A 12,110-nucleotide genomic window follows, 5' to 3' on the forward strand; every position below is an offset into this window, starting at 1 on the left:
TTGCCGCTGCCTTTTCTTTTGTTCAGACTCTTTATGGGCTCATTAATTATGAAGCAACGCTCAGGTGATTCATCTGAGAGCAGGGAATGTTTAAACCTTTCTTCTTCCTTTCACATGCGCACTGCAGCCCGAGAAAGGCTCTTTATCATATGTCATTTCATGAAGCTTTCAATAGGCAGGCTAAGCTTGTGGAAAGTGAGAGGCTCAGTCATCAAAGTAGTTGGGGATTTTCAAGTGCGAACCAATTAAAGTTAGAGGCCGATTTTGATATTGTTATAAGTGGCTGTTATAGATGGCAAGCAGGGAGCCCAAGGCAAACGCAGTCATAGGGCCCTACATATCCATGTTCTGCACTGATTTTGAAAATTAACCCATCCACTGGCATCCACTGAAAGCAGAGTTCCCCGTATTGCCTGCCAGATGTGCGAGTGGCAATACATGTTGAGCGCCGGGACACCCTTCTGTCATAGTCGATTCGTCAAATCCGTCAAACGGCAATCGGTCAATATTATTTAACCACACTTCTGTCATGCAAAATTACATTTTGTTACCACTATTCTCCGCTTGACATTGTTTATGCTAGTATTCTTTTCCTCACTAATGTCACTACATATGATTTATGCACAATTGGAACTGCCGGGAATATTGCTTCGCACAGCCAACGGACAATTGTTCATCAATATTGGCAGAATGCCACCTTTGTTTCCAGCCATTTTAGAGCACTCTTTCAAGACCCACATAATATTGTATAAAGAAAGACTTGCTTCTTTAACAAGTTAAAAAAACTCCTAAATTTTTCAGTTCTTTAGTAATTAATAGTAGAACACTAAAAACACCTGTTTCTGACGAAATCATGGATAAAACCAGCTCATTGTGAAAAGAAAGATGTCAAGTAGAACCGTGATTCTGAAGCTAATATTTTTGGGGGCTTTTGTGAAGCCTCAAACTGCAGAACATGAGTAAAGCCGACATGGCTCGAGTTGAGCGTCAGTGAAATGAACTCCATGAATTGCGTAATCGTTTCTCACAATCACAACACACTTTCTACTACTGATGCACACTCTGTTTTTAACTTTCATATACATTCTGTGCTTGAGTGTCTGGAATAACTACTCCGCTTGATTTTGCTCACTATGTGGCCGTTTTTATACCCTCTGCGAGACTGCTTGAATCACGTCTGTAAAAAGTAGTAAGAGGGAATAGATCATTGCAGAAAACACATTTTGATGTTTTTTATGTTGTGAATTAAAAAGACTCAAACAAAAATGATAGTTTTAAATTGAAGAACATTTTATTTCCTTACGCTTGCCAAGGGCAACCCAATAAAAACTAATACTAGTCTATGAAATTATATTGCAGCAGTGGCCATTTCAGATTTCATCAGAGAAACAAACAAGGTACAGTGATGTACTCATATGAAGTGGTCTAAAAAACGAGACTTGTAACTTTTTTTTTATACAATTTCACATCATTAAATCTGTAAACATAATTTTGTTTAATATCACCTCTCAGTCAGTTGTGCTGTTAAAGTATTCAGTTCTTTGATTAGGTTCCAAGATTGCTGCGCTTTGGCTATTCAACCCAAAAATGCTGCAATTACAGTGCTGAAGCAAAAACTGTTGGCTCAGGGAATTGCTTGAAGAAAATACATTTAATAAACTCAATGTGAGATTGTGAGTGTGAAAGTTAATACATAGCAACGAGAAATGAGCCTTCCAAATCATGCGTCCTGGGTTTTGTTCAAAGTTGAGTTTATTCGGGGGCGAAACACTTACTCAGGCATCTAAACAATGAGTCTTGCGATTACTGCTGACTCGAGCAAGATGAATAAAAACGTGAGCGCAGTTGTCAGTATGTTCAGAGCGGACCATGCCTCCCTCCCAACGCCAGCTGCTGTACATTCTCGCTACGGGAACATTAGAGGGTAGATTGATGAAGATAAACCCCCAAATGGTCATAAAGATAAAATATTGGCAGTCACTGACTCATAGGAATGCTAGTTGCTTTTCATTAGGCACACAATGGAAATTACAAAACCGCCTGTCTTTATGAACTTCACCTCTGCCTAAAACATTATTAGCAATTTGATCTAATTTGACACAGCGGAATGAATCGCAAACATAAAATTTTATTGCCAATAAAGCTGCATGTACTTCTGTAACAACAGACCTTTTTCATTGTTTAAGGAAATTGATTGTATTTCAATTAAGCTGTTCGTAATGAACACCTGAGTGACATTGCAACAACTTCCTCATCTACAGACAAAAACATTTGGATGATCACCATTTAATCAGCAAACATGATGGCTTTGACGTTGATTCCTATCGTGCTTCTTTATAAGTGTAATTGTTTAACAACACCATCATGTTTATGTGCCCCCAAAAAAACATGCCCTTTTCTACTCGGTCATTTTTGTGGAAATGTATCCTGACTGGTTGAAGCTCAGGTTTTGATTTATACCTTTGCTTCCCTGTCTGGCCTTGCATGTTAATGAGAGCCAGATGCAGATTTTGATATGCAATTTATTCTAGGGAAACTGCAGATTTAGGCTAGCAACGACTCCAGGCAGAAATTTTGTTAAGTTCTAAAATAAAATAAAAAATCCAGATCCCCTTGAGTCCAACAGAAATAGAAGCCTGAGCAGTTCTTGTGACAAAGAATTTATTCCCAAAAGCAGAGCTAGAAATCCTGAACATCTCCTGATTAAAGATTGAAGCACAATGGACAAAACATGGACTTCCAAACACAAACCTGGTCGTCTGGGACAACCCCTTTTCTCTAATTGCTCAGACCTGGGTGCGCTGACATCCAATGGTGTCATAACACTTGTCATATTTGGCCAATCTGTCGAGGTTTACTTCCTAATGGTGTCACAAGTCTGACTAATTGTGTGGCGATGTGCGAGAGTGGCTTGTTTTTCCCGGTGTCCTATCTAGACTTTCTTTCAAGTCATCACACTTTGCTTCATTCAACACAATTCTTAAGGTTCTACTGATTATACTGGACCACAGTATTATTATTTGTGAAAAACTCATTTATAAGTATAAGCATTTAAAGTCAAACAAATCATAAAAAGGAACACAACTGATGACGTACAATAATTACATTCTCTTCTCACCTGCATTTTGAGCCAAATAAGACACTAACCATAAAGGCAGTTGATGGGCAGCAGTGAAATGACACGATTGGCTGAGCGGGTCTCTCCCATTTTTTAGCCTTGGGTCATGAGCCCCGATGGATTTCGTCAACCTATTGTTTTGTGCCAATATTATGCAGGTCCTTTCCTGGTGTCCCGTTTTTATGCCGTGTGCATGTCAATCACACAGTTGCCATAGCAATTCATACAATAAACCCCATTAAAGGGGAATTTAACTGGTAAATTCCTTCCTATTTATTTTCACATTTGTGTTTTCATTCCCATGTGCATCTTAGCGCGAGCAGGTGTGTTTTCGTCATACTGGAACTAGAACTACCGGTACTTCCTGCTTTCGGAAACTAATTCCTACTTTTGGAAAGTAACATAATGGGAAATGTCCTACTATCCTAATCTTGCAGTCACAGGTCATACCCAAATGCAAGCTGAAATTTTAAGCGGCATATTTCCGATGTTACAATGCAGTACCGACCGGCACGAGGTAAACGGCACAGGTTACAATAGCTGCAAAAAAGGTTGGATAATGGTGAGTGCATGACATTTGTTTAGCACTGTTGAACTGTCAAGCAATGCATCTCCAATGGTCCCTGAAGTCCCATTTGCAGGTTAACTCTCTGTCTAAGATGAGAAGACAAGACAGACCATCGTCCTTCTTCCCGCCACTCCATCTAGTCAGCTGTTGTGTGCTATTTTATCTGGGCTGCAGAAGAGAAATATCAGACGCCATGTTGTATGGCGCTTATGAATATTACATTACATTTTTAGCATGATATATACACAATTATGCAGTTCCATTCAGGCATTTTTGTGTGTGCTTCCTCGTGTGTCGCAAATCAATTTAAAACCATAGCATGCAATTTGGGTGTAGAAGAAATTGAAAATGTTAATTGACCAAAACTGCATCTGCAGACTGGGTGTACATACAAGATTTAGGCTGAAAATCACATGAGATTAACTTGCAGATTTTTTTCCACCTTGTGTATTATAATAAGTAATGCTAACTAAATGTCTTGGATTGGTAAGAACATTTTTATCATAGTACCCAAGCGTTTCAGGATTGTTGCAGTAGCCATACCTGGAATCACAATGAGAGAGGAAGATCACTGCGCTGAAACAAAAAAAAATAAAAAACCTAGCAGACTCAAGTAGATTCCCCAAGGTTGGAAGGTCTGGGTTAATGTGTTGGACTTCAATCTCTTTGGCAGCAGCATAGCTCAAGTGGCTATTTGGAGTTTTCTCCTCACTTGAAGCGACCGTTTAGAAATAAGATGCTTTTGACTTCAGTGGCTCTCCTTGGAGCGCAGAGAGGGACTTGCAATTGTGGGAGCTGATGATTTTAGACAGCCCATTTCCAGTTTGGTGGCTGTCACTGGTCATGGTCCGGCTCATATGTACCTAAAATTGATTTCCGTCTTTAGCCATCTCACTTGCACATATATCCTTCTTTTTTTTTTCAACGGCCATCGTTTCATTAAATTAGATCTAGGAAAACTCTTAAATATGGATTTGTTTTTATGTTTGTTTGAGATGACATTTTTGAAAGAGGATAGGAAACCTTTATTGTATCCCGCAGGGTAGATTATATTTGATTCTCGGTTTTATGCGCAACTCTGAATAAGGTCAGCTGCTCATGCTCAAAACGATCTGTTTGGTTCAAGGGTACAAAGGAAATGCTCATGAAGTCAAACAGACATTTCTCAGGCAACTCGTTCTAGTTTTCCATATTTTTTTAGGTTAATTGGTGTCTTGTCCACAAGCCAAGTCCTCAGGCCATGGGCACCCAATTAAAAAAAAAAAAAAAAGTTTTAGTTTATTAGAATAAATCATCCACAATACACACTGTATGTGGCAGCAATTGGCACCAATGCAAATTGATTTGCGTTTTATGCAAGAGAGGAGAAAAAAATAAGGGAAATTATCAAATTTGATGATGTATTTTCCTCATGTTTGATTTTATTTGGAACAATCCCTAAAGCAACAAGAGTGACACTTTGCCAGGGATCCTCAAATAAAGGTCAGGCAGCATCGCTTGAGACTGAAACGCAAACACAAACCACTACCATGCTATTGTTTTGTCTGTTTCACTTAGAAGACTACAAAGACATCATAGCAAAAGAAACAATTATGTTCCATATTTCCACAACTATTTAAGTGATACTTTCCCAAAGGTTTAGTTATTCTCAACAACTACAGGTTATATTTTTCCACAACCCTTGGGGGTATCATTAGAGTGAAAATGTCCAAATCAATAGTCTCAGAAAAAAATCTGTTTTGTGTGATTATTATTTATGAACAATGGCGGATTCATTGTTTTTAATGAAACATTCCAAAAGTTTAGAAAACACAACACCAAATCATGTGCCACAGAGCAAAGAATAATTGAAACGTTGACTTGGCAAACTCCCAATTTGCCATCTCCTTAAAGTTTTTCAGGTAAAGCAGAAATCACAGCACTTAGATTCATTTGCTGCCATCCCATGTATTGATTTTTACAAACCTTTACCTTCACCAATCGCTGCTCGCTTGCTCACATCTCATTTGACCAATCGAGGTCACTTATTGAGTCACTTTGGTAGACCCACATAAAGAATTTCTACAGTCAATTACAACTCAAGAAATTGTAACAATTTGCACTGACCAGTACATAAACATGTTTTCTGCACAACAAACAAACAACCTGGACTGGTCACCAGTCAATCACATATAGAGACGGACAACCATTCATAACGTTGATTAGGAGAAACGGAACCAGGACTGAAGCCTGGCGAGTAGACCAATACAACATCGGTGATATGACTAAATTCATAACATTTTATTTAACGCATCGCTTGGAGAGAAAAAGAGCTAGAGCCAATTGGGGACTATTCATAGACTCATAAGGAGTCCAACTGGGAGGTCTCCAGATGCAGCCTCTCCGGGCTAGAAGACATTATTAACAAGAGCTTCCACAGCATTCACTAATATGGAGCCACTTTAAACATTGCTTGTTCATCTGATCTGTGTACAATGAGAACGTATTAATCATACCTAAATGACATAAAACAAAGGTGATAATGCAAAAAGTGACACAATCAGATTGGTATTCATATCAGGAATTTCACTGTATGCAATTTTTTTCCTGATCCATCCTTGTTTGGACTCAAATCCATTCTGCATAATATTGAGAGAGCATAACGGAACAGATAAGGCGTGAGAGAAATATTTAGACATTGTCAACTGACTTCTCAGCTATCCATCAATCATGGAAGGCCATTAGGCGAGGAGTCAGGCCACAAACACAAACTGTCAGGTTCTATAAATGCTATGCACATAGTTGATGGGAGATAAAGAAGAGAGCCAGAAGGGAAGCAGGGAGGACTTGGGAGAGAGTAAACAACAGCCAAGCTGGATGTGACAGTGAGCAAGCAGCCACTTCTATGGAGTCAGTGAATATGCAATAGATGAGGCAACACTGATATCATGTTCTGTGTCTTCGTCTTTTGTGCATTTCCTGCTTTTCAGAAACAGATGGCACGTTTGTAGACGCATCCGAGCTGATGGCAAGAAATACGACCGCGGCGTTCAGTTTTAGATGTGCAAATACATCCAGGAGGCAGAACTCCTGTGGAGGTAAAACATCTAAACGTTTGAGTTGAACTTCATTCGGCAAGGGTTTTTGTACTTAAGTGAGTGATTTGCCATCTTATAGTGAAAAGTGTTTCTCTGCTTGGGCCCAAAGTTTCATGGTTGGTTTCTCGACCAGCTCTAGGTAAATAACTGGAGTTTCCCCTCAACTCAGATTCAAACATTATAATATATTTTACATTCATACGTTTTCTATACTGCTTAGAATAATACATAGCAAGGCTGTAGCCATGTCCACCTTTATCGAGTCACAGAAGTCCGAATCCAAGGGAAGTCCGAGTCCACGAGATTTCGAGTCCAAGTCCAAGTGTGTCCTTAAGACAGAAAAATACTATTTTGATGACCACAAAATAAGATAAATTTCATTATGCTCACGGGGTGGACAATTTTCCAGTCCAGACTTGAGTACTACAGTCCTGCTACAAAGAATTAAGCAAACGGTGGTCTGAGACTTGGGCGACAGGAACTTTAGGACATCAAGAAAGGAAGCAAAAGGCCCAAATCTCAAGACAATTTTCAAAGGTTCACACTTGCACTTAATTGTCTTCATCCTTCCACCATTCATGAATCAATATTTGGATGTTAGTTACAGAAAGGAGAAGCAAAGTTCAGATGTTGACTTATGATGTGTTTAAACAAAAATAAAGAAACAAACATAAAATATATTAATGCCTCTAACATAGGAGAGCAAATGATAATTGTGGATGAGTAGATATGCAAGCAGCATACAGTGTGCGGCTGATTACTTCATCCATTTGTTGTTTAACAGCCACAAGCTAAAATGACTTTTTGATAGCCCTCTTATAGATAACAATCAAGGGAGCTGTAGAAGAATGCTGAAAATAAGCCATTGATTTATTTTGCTGGAATAACGAAAGCAAAGTATGATGACGTTAAAAAAACCTATTTTTAAAAGACAATTTCACAAGATGAGAGAAAAATCAGGGGCATTTTTGGAAATATGGGGGAAAGTAGATGCATTGACAATCCAATGCAGAGCTATTTGATTTAAAAAAAGGCTTTAATTCACTTGAATTATAGATGTTGTGGCCAGAGGGATATTGGCGTTTTGCATACGGATAAAGAATGGATGAGTCTGTGGTGTCCAAACGTTTTCCACCGAGGATCTCATGCAGAACAATCGAAGCATGCGGGGGCCACTTCGACCTTCTTCACCTTTCATTTATTGAAGTCCCTGTAAAAGGAAAATTCATGTCTTCCAAATTTGACACAGCACAGAGATGAATGTTGTTGACAACCCTGCCAAATTAGAATGATTTAAAAAATTGCAAAGTATATAAAATGAGGCTTCAAAATTGTGCAAAATCAAGTCGTTCTCTCCGGAAAAGGGGTTGCTACATCATCTAGCAACTTATGCCTGCACCCACAGGAACTACATTTTAAAGTCACCAAAATATACCACAGGGATTTTCAAAGCCGCAACGAGGCACTCTAAAGCGAGCATTTCAGCCTGAAGCCCCTGTCCACATGGTGGCTATCAACTTTGACTTTTTTTCTTCTCCCTTGCTCTTTCACCTTCTCACCATGACCTTCACACACTCACAGCAGACAACGAGGCCCTCTAAAGTGGTCACATGCCCGAAGCCCCTCCCTCTTCCCTAGCTCCACAGCCTTACTCTGTCATGCGTGCACTCACGGCTGACAACGAGGCACTCTAAAGCATAGATGCATTTTCAGAATGTAAATGGTAAATGGACTGCTTTTTATATAGCGCTTTATCTACACCATATGGTGCCCAAAGCGCTTTACAAAGCCTCACATTCACCCATTCTGTAAGCAACACAAATAGATTCATTGATATTCTCTTCTTGATACTTATTGGTGATAGTATGTGAATACAGAATCAATATTTTGTTCTCATCTTAACTAGGTAGTTATCACCTTTATGCACGTCAGTGAGCAAAATGAGCGCACATAGTGGTGAAATTGTCTTTTAATGTAATTCCAAAGCTTGAAGTCAGTTAAGTTACCTGGGAGGGAGAATTTTTCAGATCACTATGAATTAGATTTCCCTCACAGATCAGAGGGAAGCAATTTCTGACCTTTCATACGACTGTGATAAAAACCTGTTGTATAATGGATTATTTCCTCCCAAGTCATTTCTCCTCCAACAACCGACTACACCTACACTTTGACATTCTCTCCTGCCGTTTCTTCAGTCTTTCACGGCATTTCTGTTTCATCTCACATTTGGAAGGCAAGCAAATATCAACTGTCCTTGTAGCTACTTAACTTTGTCCATACAAATAATAACATCCCTTTGCAGAGTAGAGGCTTGAGTTATAAGAGCCAATAGTCTCCAGCAGTGTTTTGACTCCAGCACAAATGATGACTGACAGTCAAGCCTGCCTTTGGATTCATTTCATAAAATTTTGTTTCTTTAATCACGTCAAGAATGTAGGCCTACAGTCCATATAACAGAAGCCAACACTTTTGTCAGTTTGAAGAGCTTTTTTTTTTTTTTTTAAATGATCTGAGATGCTTCCTATGTGTGTATTTTTTTAACAAACTAGAAATCTGACTGTTGGTTTAGTTACGGCCTACTTAGAATGACGGTATGTTGAGGAAACGTGAGGACTATTTCTGCTTTATCCGCAGTAGGTTCTCCGGTCGAAGTGCAGTTATTCTCTACAAACAATAAATGATTCAGACAATAAAGATTCTACGATTCTGGTGTAATTATGCTTCAAAGTAAAGAGACTGCTGGCCATTGCACCTGTCTGAGCATATGCGTGTTTAACCACAGACATTTACATGCTGCTAAAATAGCATTTGGTCTTAGGGAAGGGTTTACATTAGACATGATTCCATTACAACTGTGGAAATGTGAGCATGGGGAATGCTAATGAAAGTATGCGACTGAAGGGTTGTTGTTTTTTTTGTTTTTTTACACGATTTGCCATCACAGAATGGTGTGGCAGAAAGGGGAACTGCAGTACCGTAATGTATGATATGGTGTGCACTTTAAAATATGAACTTGCAAGATCGATAATTTCATGACTTTTATGGACTTTGTTCGTAAGTTGAATGTTTGTAACTAGAGGATTTAGATGTATTTTGTTCTAGTATGAGGCTTTTCTTTGTACCTTTCAACAAATTCCAACCTGAACCTCACGTTATTCTTGCTAATGTGTGTTGGCGTCGCCTGTGTTTTTGCAAAAGAACTTTCCTGCGAACAGCCTTTTGTTGCTGTTATTTGTATCGGTCATCATCTGTTACTTAGTACGTCATTGGTTTCTATCATCTTCAAGACATTTCAAATGGTTGTACTGGCTCTGGCCGGTGTTTGTGGTATGGATCTTATTGAATTTCCCTGGAATTCTCTCAGCTTCACAGTTGCTTGTTTTTCACCCATAGACAACTCTGTTGTTTAACTCATTCAAACCCCCAAAACGTGTAAATAAGTTTTTTTTTTTTATACTTTGTACTTCACTCCCAAAAATGTATATATACATGTTTTATGTTTTTTTTATGCAAGAGCATACAGAAGGCTTTGATGCAGCTTCTGACATCAAGAGGTGGCTTAAAGCAATGGTAGTTATTGCAAAAAATGGCCAGCATGTGGCAGCAGAGTATAAGAGATCAGCCAGTGCCATGTTGCAAAAAGCTCTATTTGACAGTGTTTGAATGGAGGAATGTGAATATTGATTAAACTTACCTACATTCTAGTGCTAATAGCTGCAGAACGGAAACAGATTCAAAATCCTTTTTTTGCCTAATGAAATAAGATACTTTTTATAGTAATAGAACACAATATTCTGTGGGCCTTGCAAAATCAGTCAAAATCCAGTAAAACAGCCGGGAGCGAAGCGAGTTGCTTCATTGAAAATAACTTGGAGCGAATGAGTTAAAAATGTAGTCTGGCCAAAAATCATTGGGTGGGGGATTCAGGAGTAAATACCTGGAAATAAAATCCTTTGAAGTCAAATCCAAATGTTTTCAGTCTGCAGCAGAAATAAAGAAATTGACCGCACTGTTCTAATACTTTATGAGGCGAGTGTGGAGTGCACGCACAATACACTGTTTGCGTGAGGTCAGACACGGGTTACTTATTTTTATAAATGAACTAGATCTCCAGAGACATTGTGTAAAATAGAAATAAAGACTCTGCGGATGAAAGAAAGGTTCATTTCCCTTGTTACTCAACAGTTGAGTTTCCCTCTCTTTTGTAGTTTGGTTCTTTTATTAATGTTGCACCTATGCAGGTTTTATAAGTCTGCACACACACCAGACAGACACCATGGAATTAGACTTTGAATTGCAGAACTGATCTGGAGCTCAGCAGGTAATTATCAATGCAAACCTCGGTGCATATCAATGAGGCTCCGCAAATAGAAACACGACTGGGTCAAAACCGGCTATATGGCGGGACGGTGTATGGTCACCGCGTGGAAATGTGACGGATTGGTCACAGTTCTGCAGCCAGTGCTAGCGTGTGTAATGTGAAATCCTCGATGATACATCTGCTCTTTCGCTATAGCGTATGTTAGGATCCAGAGAGTAATAAAGAGAGCATATTTTCATTATAATTAAAATGATTGTAATTATATGTTGGCCATACCCAACCGCCCACCCACCGCCTCTTCGCCTGGTGTGCTCATTTATTTGATGTATTTGTCTAAACTCAAGGATCTCTCCCATCGAGCCGGTTTGTCGTCGACTGCGCTCCATGCTGGTTTGTTATTGTGCAAGCAGATGGTTGATTTGGAGGAGAATACAATTTAACTGTAATTAGTACAATTCTGATTGTCTCTTAACCCCCATGCTCTTTCAGCTACGTCTCGTGTTGTGCGTATGTTTTTTTTGTCTTTGTTTATCCAGTTAACTTAAGGTTCTCTATCATGTCCTTCTGGACCTAATGATACATTCCATGCAACTACTTTGCTGTAAGAGGCACAGCAATGTTTTTTTCTTTTCTTTTTTTTTTCAATGACTGCGTATGCATAAGTCTGTCTTCTGTCCCAGCTGTAACGCCAAATAGATTTTTTTTTTCTAAAGCACATATACCATTTGTGTCCAAACGTTTTCCTCATACAGGACCAAGCTGACAATCTTTAAAGGTTTTAGTTGGTAATAATAATACATGTGATATTTTTACAATTTGAACTTTGACAACAAACAGAAGGAAACAATGTCACAATTAATTATGTTTATTCATCAGTGTTCTGAAGAGAAAATGTTGTTACGTTTGTATTTGTAAATAGTTAATTTTGCTGGGTGATTGGTCAATTGTAAATATAACACCCATATGCGCAATGACCAATCATACAGCTCTTTGAAAAAATATGAAAATGTAACAAATTGGTGACTT

The sequence above is a fragment of the Leptonotus elevatus genome, chromosome 12 (genome assembly GCF_054856555.1).
Source record: "Leptonotus elevatus isolate MCC_2025b chromosome 12, RoL_Lele_1.0, whole genome shotgun sequence".
Classification (NCBI taxonomy): Eukaryota; Metazoa; Chordata; class Actinopteri; order Syngnathiformes; family Syngnathidae; genus Leptonotus; species Leptonotus elevatus.